Source organism: Onychostruthus taczanowskii, unplaced genomic scaffold, assembly GCF_017590055.1.
Source record: "Onychostruthus taczanowskii isolate IOZ18803 unplaced genomic scaffold, ASM1759005v1 scaffold1, whole genome shotgun sequence".
NCBI classification, from domain to species: Eukaryota; Metazoa; Chordata; class Aves; order Passeriformes; family Passeridae; genus Onychostruthus; species Onychostruthus taczanowskii.
In genome coordinates, this window is record NW_024496525.1 from 20,479,423 (window position 1) to 20,492,513 (window position 13,091).

General features: G+C 38.0%; 1 protein-coding gene across 15 annotated transcripts in view; it reads left to right on the forward strand.

Annotated features, from left to right (window-relative positions):
- Positions 1–13,091, forward strand: part of NRXN3 (neurexin 3) — a 912,175-nt gene that overhangs the window by 765,014 nt on the left and 134,070 nt on the right. The gene's annotated exons all lie outside the window — the stretch shown is intronic.

Sequence of the window (13,091 nt, forward strand, 5' to 3'; positions counted from 1 at the left end):
AAGCAGTGGGATTTCACATAGATGAACAGGACCATATATTTTTTTGCAAAAAGCAGACATGCGCTATTTTGTTGTATTTTCTCATCTTCTTCTAATTGTAATATGACTAAATATAGAACACATGGTAGCTACAAACACAGGGAATCCATGCCAGCATTCCTATATTTCTTGTTCTTGAAGTGTCCACACATGCATACACATACTGTCTGCTTTATTTTATTGGCATTTTCTTTATACCCTAAAAAGGCTGTGTCACTAACATTGTCCACCAATTCACAAAATAATCTTTTGAATCATAACAGCATGTATCATCCTCGGGAGCTTTTTTTTTTTTTTGGCTTGTGAAAGCCCATGTTCTTATAATAAATGGCTCTGTTTAAAATACAGTATAATTTCTGATGAGTATGTAATTATATATTTTGAGGATAGTGAGGGACTGGAACAGGTTGCCTGATGAAATGGTGGCTGCCCCATCCCTAGAAGTGTTTGAGGCCAGGTTCACCATGGCCAGCTTCACCAACTGACCGCTGCTGCCTGGCTGCATCTGCCAAAACGACTGTTGACACTAGCCCCTTTCCAGCTAAGGCTTCTTGGCTTCCTCTCTGCAGGCAGAGCTAAAAGGCCAGCTCTAGGAATGGAAGTGGGACCTATAGAACTGAGTAAGGTATAAAGGTGCAGAAATGAGGAAGGTGATCAACAGTTTTGTCTGTCAGACTGGCTTTCTAGCCATCATGCTGCTTTGGTTTTAATTCCTTTTATCAGGAGTCTGCTGTATCCCCTTCCAAGCCCAAACTCCCTTGCCATATGCTGCCAGTGCTGTCCTTCATCTGCCTGAAGACACAGACATCAGCTGTAGTAGTTGGCCACAGACATCCATCACCCTTATTGCTCCTTCAGTTTGTGTTTTACAAGATCAGCCTGTTGCAATTTTATTGTCTCTCGCAATCAACTCGTCAGATGGCTAAATTGGCTAGGAAGGAGAAAATATGGAGAGTTGGGGCTATGGTCACATCACTGCAAAAAGATAAGGCCCATCTTACTCTTATTCCCCTAAACAAAATGTCATTTCTCTAAATTTGATTTTTAAAGGCTATATTATTTTGTGCTGAACATACAGTATCAAGCTAAATCCTTTTTCAGGTCTGGGTCCTCTGTAGGACTTTCTCCCGAGTAAAAATGTCAGAGTTTGACCTACTAATTTCAGCAGCTTGCTGACAAAATAATGAATGAACAGAGGACCTCTGTTCTTGCACTTGGGTAATATTTACTGAGTGTTGCTAAATCACAAAGTGCTGGACAAGAGCAAGAAAATTTTTCCTTCCAGTATGTAAGCATAAACTGTATAGTCTAAATCACAACTGTCCTGTATCTCTAAATTCCTTTGGCTGCTCCAGTTTATTCACAACAATTCTTTGATCAAGGAATGGATGTGTTAGGGCTGGTTTTTTACTGGTCTTACCTCCCATATCCTGAGATTCCTTTACCTCAGTGTTCCTAATGCTAGCTACACTGATTTCTGAATAAAGGTTGTCTCTAAAGGCAGTCTTTGTCCCTTCATACAGGCCTGATGAAACATAGCTTCTTCCCATGGAAGCCAATGGGAATAAGTGAGTGGCCACAGGGACAAGGGAGGCTGAGTAATGGAATGCATCCTTATGCTAAATTCTTTTGTGTTTCCCTCCTACTGATTTCAAAGTATTCTAGAACCTAGAGGACACTCATCTTCTAAGTGCTGCTGGTATTACACAAGGATTAGGATCTCAGCACAGTCCTAAAACAGGAGTTTCCTTTGCTATACTGGCTGTCCTTTTGCATCTCATAACATTTTCCCTAGAAAGTACAGAGAAGCTATCAGGAAGAAGTATGGCAGCTGAAATTGTGACATTAGCCTTCTCCTTACTCGCTACTCCTTCACACACCTACTGTGAAAAAAAAATCAGTACTGGAAGTACTTCAGCTTTTTTTGTGACAGGCATTCCAAATAATCAAGTTTCCTTCCATTTAACATCAGCAGTTCTGTTTTAACTAACATAGTACAAACTTGGCAAGGGGCTCAGCTTGATACCCCTTTGCCAAAAAATAAGCAAATTCTGCCACACAAAATAAATATGCAAATAGCAATGTTGTAATTTTTTCCCAGCTGCCTAGCTTGATTTAATAAAATTCTCATCTTTGTAGAAAAGTCAGTCTTGATGTGCTTTTTCCAGCCAAGTTTCAGATGCAGCCTTTTGACCTATTTAGTGGTTAGTGCATCCTATTGTATGTAAAACATGGTTTTACACATGAAGTGTTCCTTGGTAGCAAAGTTAAGGTAATGTAAATTGCTACGTAGTGGCTTAAGAGTGAAAGGACATTTCAGTTATTTGTTCTTTTCCTGTAACTTCTTGTTCCTGCAAAATTTTGTCAAGTCATTTATCTTTATCTCTGCTTTCCAGCATGCAAATTATATTGGTGGCCTCCCTTGTGAGCTGTGTCTTCAAACTACTATGTTCTCCTCTTCTCTTTTTCCATCTTTGTCTAATATTCCACTATTTCTTACATATCAGTCCTCTGTCATACCATCTGTAGAGTATTAAATTATTTTGATTAATTGGAGCATTTTCATTAGTTTCCTATACTGCAATGTTCATATATTTTTAATATTCTGCTTCCATTAAAAATCTTAGGAAACCTCTTTGATTCAGGATTAGGAAGGCCTTCAGCTGGAATCCAACCACATCTCAAAAACCACATTATGCTAAAAAAATCGACCATTTCAAGAAAACAGGCTTTGAAAAAGTAGAAATAAGTTGTTATTGAGTCCAGGTACTGTTTGTGTTTGCAAAACCTCACATTTCCCTCTTTTTCTTGTTGGATTGAAGAAACCTATTAAACCTTAGCTCAAACTTTTGCTTGTCTGGTAAAGAAGACTACTTTGGTTACAATAGGTTGTTGATATTATACAGTTTATGGAATCTGTTAATAGGTTTCAAAAGTAATATAGAACATAGCCCCTGGATGCATTAAATTCTATTAGAATTCTATTATATTAAAATTCTGTAAAGAAAACACTAAGAAAGGAAAGTGCAATAGTACATAGTGCTTAGTCATATAATACCTTTAAATACATATTTTTGGACCACTTTGAAACCCTAGGATATTATTTATGATTAAGAGAAGAGAGTTTGCAAAAAATATACTCTAGGAAAAACCAAGTTTAAATAGACTAATTCTGTCCAAAGCCTCTTCACCCCTTGCACTTCTACAGCTATCGTACTTGGGTTAATTGGATGGTGGCATTGTTGGTTTTTGTGGTCACCTTTCCTGTCAGAATGCAGTGTCCTTTTTTAATACCATCTTCTTGACAAATGCTCACTTTTCTGTTGATTGTGGGTTGAGACAGACAGCTCTGATTGCTGTTACTGAGTAATTTATGCTGTGCCTTCAGCTCACTGATGTCTCACAATTGTATCAATGCTTTTGATAAGAAAGTCTAGTAGTTAAGGTATGTGGTTTATTCCATGTGGCCTGTAAGTATCAGATCTTTAACTCAATATTTTGTGTATGTATTGGGTTTGAATGGCAGGGTTTTGGTGTCTTGTGTAAGAAGCTGTCAGAAGCTTCCCCCATGTCTGACAGAACCAATGCTATCCAACTCCAAGACTAGGACCTGCTGCTGGCCAAGGCCATCCATGACAGTGATATAACCTCTGTGAAAACATAGTTAAAAAGGGGGAAAAAAGTTGCTGAGCAGGAGCAATGGCAGTGGGATACAGCCCATGGTAAAGCCCATGGTGCTGCAGGCAGCAGAGAGATGGTAGAGAGTTCAAGAGTAAAGTTAAGTCCTAAAAGAAGGGAGAATCAAGGAGAAGGTGTTTTTAAGATTTTTTTCTCATTACCCTACGCTGATTTGGTTGGTAATAAATTAAACTAATTTCCCTAAGATGAGACTGTCTTGACAGTGACAGCAACTCATGAGTGATCTCTCCTTGCCCTTATCTCAACTCATGAGCCTTCCATTTTATTGCTTCTTGTCCTGCTGAATTGGAGAAGTGATAGAGAGGCTTTGATATCTGGTGTCCAGCGAGGTTCAAACCACTGGAGCATGACTGCCACTTTAGCTTCTGCCAGCACAAATTGTTGGCAATGTTACCCAGTAGATTGAAACCCCAGGGGAGGTGTTGTGGATGGATGGGCATATTTTCTCCTGAAAGATCTCTACTTTGGAGCAAGTTTCTTGTTCTTGCGCCCTACTAAAATGTGACTTGCTACTGCAGTAATTTCTTTATTGAGTGGATATGACATTTTAGCAGCTGATCATGTTTTTGTCTGAAGAGTGAGTTGCAGAGCAGCTCTTAGAAAGGTAAAGGCCTACTTTTAATCAGCGAACTTCAATAATTCTGGAAGAGTGCAGCAACTGAAGCACACTTCAAGTTTAAAATGCAGCACACCATATGCACTGGTTCTCTTCTCTGGGAAAATTGAAGCTTGTGTCAACATTCAGAATGGTTCCTGTTTCTGACTAGTGCAGAATCATATCTACAAGGTATAATTTCATAAAACCTTTCAGGATATACTGTTTATATTTTCAGAAAGCACTGTCAGAATATTTAATCCTAATTATAGTTGAAGTTCTCACATCAGATAGTGCATATTTTTATGATGCATATTTTAATCTGTGAGAACCAATTAGCCATTGAATAATGTATTTGCTAGTGAACCAATAGACAGGTATCACCTCTTTAATCTGTTTTGCATTTTGTTTCCCAGGAAATGCCCCTTTTCAGCATGCTGCTAATTTCTGTTTCTTTACTTGCAGTATGATATCCCTAAATGAGTGGGGTTTAGCAGCCTCATGGCTTGAATTTCACCAGCTGTGTAATAACAATTGTTTTTTGGAAATTGTGTGGTCTAAACACACCTGCATGTGTTTCTTGAAACATTTTACTGCCTGTTAATTGGCTGGCAGTGTACTGGTGCTATCCTAGGTAACAGGAATAAAGATTTAATTGGGCACTGCGTCCTAGGCACTGAATGGCACGGAAGGAAGTCTCCCTTTTAAGACTGCTGAATATCACTGATTACTGGGCTTGGCAGGTGTCAGATACAAGAGTAACTAGATGTGCCACAGCATTCCCCAGATTTTGAGGAAATGGATTTAGGGTAAGCTTAGTACAAGCCTCATCATGATAATGATGATAATGTAAAGCAGGATACCCTGCTTGATATTAATTAACTGTACTGAAACAACATCTGGAGGCACCACTGGAAACCAGGGCTCCACTGGGGCAGATAACATACAAATATACTGTTTATAAGCCTTTTGATAATGTGACTTCACATTATAAAAAGGCAAACTGGAGAGAGAGAAATTAAAGTAGCTTTTTCAAGGTACAGCAGAGCAGCAGTAAAACCAAAAATCTTTTCTTTCAACCCTGTACTCTGTCTAACTAATCTTGATTACCTCTGTGAGTGAGTTAAAATGTAAAGGTCTCAGTCTGTACTAATGATATCACCTTACATGAAATATGTAAGCTTGGGGTGTAAAATTAATTCCTAAGTGTAACTCTGCTGATATTATGCATTAATGTTACCTAAACTGCTTCAGTGATGTGTAAAGCTCTTATCTAATGCAGGGTATCTAGGCTGAAATAAACAAGCACCTTCTACATTTCATGTCTTTTCTTGGTGAAAATATCTTGTGTGTGTTGTTGTGCATAATGAGTCACTCCTGACCCTGGTAGAACTGTCACAGAATTGAGCTTCTTGTCTTTTTTTTTTTTTTCAGTTTTGTTTATAAAATAAACTTTTGTTAGACAAAAGGCAAAGATTGAAAGACAGAAAAATGCAGGGAGAGAAGGAGATTAGGTAAAATTAAACCAAGAGAATGGTAATTTCATATCCCACTAGTAGCTCTGTTTCTGTAATATTGTTTGGTCAAAAAAGTTCAAGACCAGGAGTAAGACGTACTTTAGTAGCAGTGTACTGCTGTGCTACGATTTCTTCTTGTAAGAGCCATTGAAAATGTATTATATTACCATCTGTGTTGACATAAACCTTCAACTGACAAGAAATGAAGGGCAGTTTGGAAAATTTTTTAAACTCTTATCAAGGAAACTGGTATAAACTTTACTGTAGCCAAATAATGTAATGTGTCTCCACCCAAAGAGTAGAGATCATCTTTCAATACAAGGAGCACTCCCAGAGAGCACTCCTGAATTTAACTGTTGATCATGGTGAATAAGCCTCAAATGTGAGCCCCTGTGGTAAGATTGTGTAATTCCTGTAAACGAAAGTTAAAAATTTCTGGTGTCTCCACTTGAAAAAAAAGTATAAGTAAGCTGAAGGAGTTTCAGGGCCATGGGGAAGTTTAAATGAAAGATTGGGAAACTTGCTTTTAAGCATGAAACACAAGGAGCTGAGTGGTTTTCTCTTACACTCTGTAAAACTGAGGAGAGAGTTTGCAGTCAAGGAAAGATGAAGCTGGAAGCCTAAGTCTTTTGCTTTAGCTCTTTTTTTTTTTTTTTGCTCTGAGGATGGACTTTTAAAGGCATTGTGCATGGCTGTGACAGATGTTTATCTAAGCTACCTTTCCTAAACCTTCAATGGAAAAGATTAGATTGTCATTAATATTTCCCAATTTGATTTTTTCACCACTTGTTAAAATTAACAAGAGTCAGTAGCAATGTTCAAGAAAATTTTGGCTTGGTCACAGACATACAAGGCAGTATGATGCTAGATGGTGTTTCAGTATAAGCAGTAACAGTTAAACAATAATGATCTGCTTTTCAGGAGGAGCTGAGCACAAGATTATATTCATATTACTGTATTCAATGGCTCTTGAGTCTTCCCATGAATTTGGTACTTTTTATGCTTAAACATAATGGTCAAATGCTTTTCTTTGATATTTGTAGTTCTTTGAGTTAAAGAGAGCTAATCTGAATCACTGAATTGCTGAATCACTGCTTCATGACTATATACACAGTTTATAGTGTACTACTTTTAAAGTGTACTACTTTTTGGAACCTTTTATATCTCCTCTTTTTCTTTTTGAGAGGGCCTGTAAAGATCTGTGTACTGTGTTCAAGAATTTAAGTCAAAGGTCCACCTTTAACTTATAATAGAGGTTTTCCTTTTGTACACTTTTCTTTTTCATTATAATTCTTGAATTCCACTTGCTTTTTTGACTGTGTTCAACACTATGCCAGTCTTATCAAAGCAGCAACTGTAATGAATCCAAGCCTTCTTTCTTCAGCAGCAAATCACAAATGTTGCTGTAAAATATATCCTGTAGTTTAAAAAAGAATCAATTTAGACAAGATATATGACCTCCTATAAAATTTTAGAGGAGAGTAGATTATAACAATTGTCCTTTTTAGACTTATAAATTATGTATCGCTGAGAACTGCTTCTTTTAAAAACCATGCCCCCAAAGGGTAATAATTTCTATATTTATATTTATCCTCTGTGTGTCTGATTCTTTCTGATTAATAGGTTTTAACTGGCATTAAGTAGATCTGGTTGAGCACCTTAAAGAAGCAGTAACAGTATATAACAAAAAATTACCTACTGCTCCTTATAACAGCCCTTAAAAACCAAACAAAATTACCTGACCTGTGGACTTCCTTTTCCCTTAACATTTTAAACGTGTTTCAAGATAACTCTAAAGTGTTGGCACCCTGAGCAAAAAACTTCCAAGCCAGGTGAGTTTCAGTGCCTGTCATTTCTCTCAGAGCATTTGCTGATTTTGTTGATTATCGTATTTGCCAGGGTGGCAATACTGATTCTTCAGTGTTCTTCCCCTGCTGTCACTGTTTGGATAAAGGCAGACTTCATTCAGTAAACTCTCCCTTTACCCAGGCCTAGAGTTTTTTTGCATATTGCATCCTGATTTCAGACTTACCTCTCAGTGATATTAAAAACAGTGCTGAATATTACCAGCCAGAGAAGAGTAGAACTAACTGCCTTATACTCTGTGCTGAGTACAGGTTCCAATAAAAGTTCCCCTTCTGAAATTCATTGATACATGTGTACCAGAAAGATCTGTCCAGCCATGCGTTCAGCTCTAGCTGCAGCCCAGAAGGCCCTCTAAGGACAATGCTGGTTTTTACTACCTTTCTAATCAGCAAGAACTTTCTGAGTTTCTATTTGCAGTGAAAGTTCACATCAAGTGATTTGTATTTGTCGTAATAAATGAGTGTCCTCTGTGGAATATGCATCTATACCTTCGGTTCTCCTGGATAACTCGCAGAATTTAACGCTGTTCTGCAATGCCCCCTAAACCACAGAGAGTGACCAATCCTTCAGAGGGACTAACATTCAGAATCAAGTTTGAGGCAGAGCAAAAATAAAAAAAAACAGCCAGGCTAACAAAACCCCAAAGGAAATCAAGTAAAGAAAGTCTTAAAGAAAGAAGTGAAAACAAAGAGGAAGAAATAAAAGTTCAATCTCTTTAAAAACATGGACTGCAAGTGTGAGGAGCCTAAGCAGAAGCAAGCCATTCCAGGAAGAGCAGTTCTCAGGGTTATAACAAAACAAAGCAATTTTTCTGAATTTAGAGGGTAGTTGAAGTGTTTCTGTGTGGCATTTTTTGGGGGGGAGGGAGAGTTTACTAAACCTTCCTACAGTGTGAAATGGCTTGTTGTATTACTAAAAGAGATTGTATCAATTTCAAATGAAAGTAGCAAAATCAGCAGTGATCTGCAGGGCAGAGTAACCAGGAGTATTGTCTGCCAGGTTTAGGCTGATGTCTAGCCATGCTGGAACCAGCCTGGGTGGGAGGAGGAGGTAGGACGTGCAGCAGTCACTATTTAAATATTATGTAATAAAATGAGTGCGAGAAAACACAGCCTGGGATTGTAGTCAGATTTCAGGTATGTTTTATAAATGCTTCCTTTAATTTTACATTTTGCTTCAGAAAAATGTGCAAAGCAACAAGAAGATACTGGGTTAAACTCTGCTTCACTTCCATCAGTAGGAATTGAGTTTCTTCAACAGAATTGCTATTGATTCACATTGATGCAGCTGAGAGTAGGCTCTGTCCTAATGCCTGGAGTTCTCACTATTGGTTTTTGGAATGAAATGCTTGCTGAACGCAGGGGAAAAATATATACTTTTAGTGTGGACAATTTAAATTTTAGATTTAGAAAAAGAAAACCTAAGAGTAAAGCCCTTTTCAGAGCACAGAGTGCATGTGGCTGTTCATGTATGTGTGTCCTCTAACACACTTGAACTGCTCATCTTAAAAAAATCACTGCCAGCCGCATTTTACTTTCTTCCTACCTGGTCTGCTACATAAAGACAGATGCCTTGAAAATGTAAAGTCATGGCATGGAGAAAGCAGAGGCCTGACAATCTGCACACAGGACAGGCTCTGCTTCTCTTTGAATGAAGGGAAACAAAAGTTAAAACTTACCTGCTAAAATGTAAGACCTCAGACCTGTTTTTAAGGGACAGGTTTTGGAGGAGTTGAATGTAGAAGCTGAGGAAAGCTTAGGACCTGCTCCTCTCAGATTGCAGTTGCTCTCAGGGCTGAAATGTTTGGATTGGCAGTATTTAATCAGTGTTTAAGTGAAATATATCTGGATTTTCAGGGCTTGTAGAGCTTGGAAAGATAGGTGTCTGTAGCTCCTCTGTCACAGATTGAGAGTCTGATTTACAGAAAGGTAAAAGAAAAGGTTGCCCAAAGTGAACCAATGCTTCAGGGCAAGCAATAAATTGATCCAGGCTGTAGATTAGCTCTTGTGTCATTTAATGATGTTGAAAATGTTTGGTAATTATGCATATAATAAACTGTTGCCAGGAGTCTGTGTAGAGTAGACAGGTCAAGGAGAAGCCTTGTACATATTTTTTTTTTTCCAGGACTTAGTGCTTTTTTCCTTCTTTTAACCTATCTAGAACCATTCCATTATGTGATCATAATTATATTTCTAAATTCTTAGAGACATAATGGCAGAAGCTTATCTCCAGAAGTACTGTAAGGAATGAAGTGGTCATGTGGCTTTTGAGGGCAGCAATTTTATGGGACAAATCAGCACAAGAGAAATTCTTGAAAAAACTTTAAAAATAATTTTTGGCATAGTAGCCTTAAAGAAAGAAGAGAAAAAGTAAGATAGATTGAATGCTGAGTTCACTTCATTATTTATAAATAAAATGGTTCTCAGTTTTCCAAGACATAGTGCCAGCAATTGATGTCACTTGGAGGTTTCAAAGACATTAATTAATGGTTGCCTTTTCATGGAAATTTTTTGGGGCACCCAGTGAATACCAATGTAGAGAGGAAAAAAATTGTACTGTCTGTCAAAATTCTCTTGAAGCCTTTTGGGCCACCTAACTTGTTTGCTCTGTGTGGCTCTGTATTCACCTTTTCCCTTGCTGCATAGTTATGATGTTTTTTTTCTTATAGCTACAAAATAAATGTTATAGATAGTGGCTTAAATATAAACCTTTCTTTGTCACATATTTACTGGCCTAGTTAATACCTTTGTTTGGTTATGTGGAAAGAAAATCCACCTGCTGAATGTGTGGGGAGAGGAACGAAAGGATATGTCCGTCATGAAGTGTTAAACCCTAATGGTAAAGCTTGTCTTTCAGATTTAGAAGGCAGGTAGGTCTTGGTAAAAGCTGTTTTCAATGAAGTATTGTAGTGCAAGAAACTGGAATTGAAGAGATGTTGAAAATAAATTGTGGATTTGCCCCTTGTGTCCATGGTCACTGTTCTTTGCTGTAGGATTTTCTCTGTGTTTTCCTTTGCTTTATTTTTTTTTTCTTCTGCCAGGAATGCATAAACTAATTGCTAATTTTTTCATAGTGTCTGGTGCCCTGGAGATTTAAAATATCATAAATAAACTGTGTCTTGGGGTCTGTGTGTGCAGTTTGGCTTCAGTACTACCTTTGACATATTGTGTTGTGTTTTATCCTGGTAATTGGAACAAAACCATTTTCATGACAAGTTCCTACTCAGTCCAAATAAGAGTCTTAGAAGTTGTGATTCTGCAAAAGTCGAGTTAAAGAGTCACAGGGAGCTCTGTCCAGGAGTGATCTGAAGGGAGCTGGAATAGACTGTCCACAAGAACCATGATTTTCTTTTAGACAAATTTTTGCACTTCATCATTGCAACAAATTGTTACATTGCTTTTAGAAGGGCTGTCTTCTCTGGCTGTGGGAGAGGGTGCCTCTTGGGATGGGGAAGGCACCAGTTTGCTCATTTCCCTCTTCTCTCCATCAGACTAAAGGCCACTGGCGTTTTACAATCCTCTGCTTCCAGAATCTTATCTCTTTCCCAGTTTGCCCTCTTATCACTAGCTCATTAAATAGGTCTTTTCCTTCAAGCCCTGGGAAGAGAAAATGGTGAAAGGTGCTATCTCCCTTTCCTCTGAAGAGAAATCAGAAACATTTTCTCATTCTGCAGAGATTAATTGAACTTCCCACCATCCTTTTCCCCACCTGCAAGTTTTTACCGTTGCCTCATTAAGCCTGTAGGCTTGAAGGTATGCAGTTTTCTCTCTGCTGAATACCTTTTAATCCCTTCCTCTTCTGTGGTGGTGGTTCTAATCTATTCCATTAGAAAAGGTGCAAGTCTTCATCTTACCTGCTCATGCTACACCTTCACCAAGGTGGCCTCTTCTTAGAGCAGCCACAGTTTGCCAAAGAAGCTTTGTGTATTGATGGCAATTAAAAAGCAATATGAAAAGTCATCCAGGAGGCTGACTGTAAGGCAATATCTTGCAAAACCACAATATCAGGAGCCAGATTACCCGGTCACTATATATTATTTGAGTCTTTGAGGGAAAACTAGTCACAAGTTCTTTGGTAATTGCTATGCAGGTAAAGATAATTATATAATTGCCAGCAAAACATTCACTAAAACAGCTTTGGGAGATCACTTACTTCATATGTCAAAGAAGTGGTAGAGCTGTGCCAGCAATGCTTTTATCTGAAATAAATCTTTGTTAACTGAAACTTCACTTATTTTTGGGCTAGCATAAGCGAAGAAACATTGGTTGTTTCCAAATGGCATCTGATTTTATGCCTCTGCTGGGAGCAGCAATCCACTTACCTCACAGTCCAGTGAAAACAAAAGGATGATATTGATATCTTGAAGAAAAGTCTCTTCACAGAATAACACTATGAATGTACATTAAACTTTCTATCCAGCATACATTTAGCACAGTCTAAAATTTACTGTTTTAATGAGAGAAAAGCCAAAATGCTTACTATTTCAGTGCTAAGCTTCAAGTAGTTGAACCACTGTTCATGACCTCTTCAGCTACAGGACTGTTTTCTTTCCTTTCCTAAAAAAATGTTTTAGTCTGACAACAGCAAACTTCGTGTTAGGAAGAAAATGTAAAAAAGAAAGAGAAGGGTATTGAAGATACAAGGAATTTGTGATGAGTGCTTTGGTATGAGTAAGCTTTGAAATGTAAGGTTAAGCAGGAATCAGAAAGACCTCTCTGAGAAACTGAAACATGGTGAAACTTTCAGAAAAAGACTTGTTTTGATACCAGGAGACAGGAATAAATCCAGGAGAGGAATCCAAGGTGGCCATCAAGTACAAGAGGAGAAGTTTCTTTCTTATTGCTGAGATTTGCTAATGTGAATGTAGAAAGTAGAGTAACAGCCCTGAAGAATGGGGTCCTTTGCCCTCTAAGCAGATATGTAAGGTAGTAAATGGACCAGAATTGCCCTGTGGCCCTTTATTATGCTTCAGGTTTTTTTCAAGGAAGATATATGTGCATAGAAGATGGCCATCTACTCTCTGGTTTTGTTTCAATTTTATAGTATGGATAGCTAATACATGTATTGACTTCCTATAGGGTACGTTTTAATTTTGCCTGTCTGTACCAGTTTTGTATATGTACAGTGCACTTAATATGCCTTCATAATTCACCAGCATACTGTGCCTCTCCTTACTGAGTGTTTGAAGATGCATTCCTCTTAATTGTACAGCAATGACAATTTCTGTTGCTGTTTAAATCAGTAGTATTAAATGCATATATCTAATCTGAGTGTGCTCTGGGTGTGTATTTTGCAACCTAAAGTCATTAATGAGGTCATTAGTTGGAATCATCTGAGGGTGCAGAAGGAAGTGTTGTGGCTGCCAAAACAGGTTT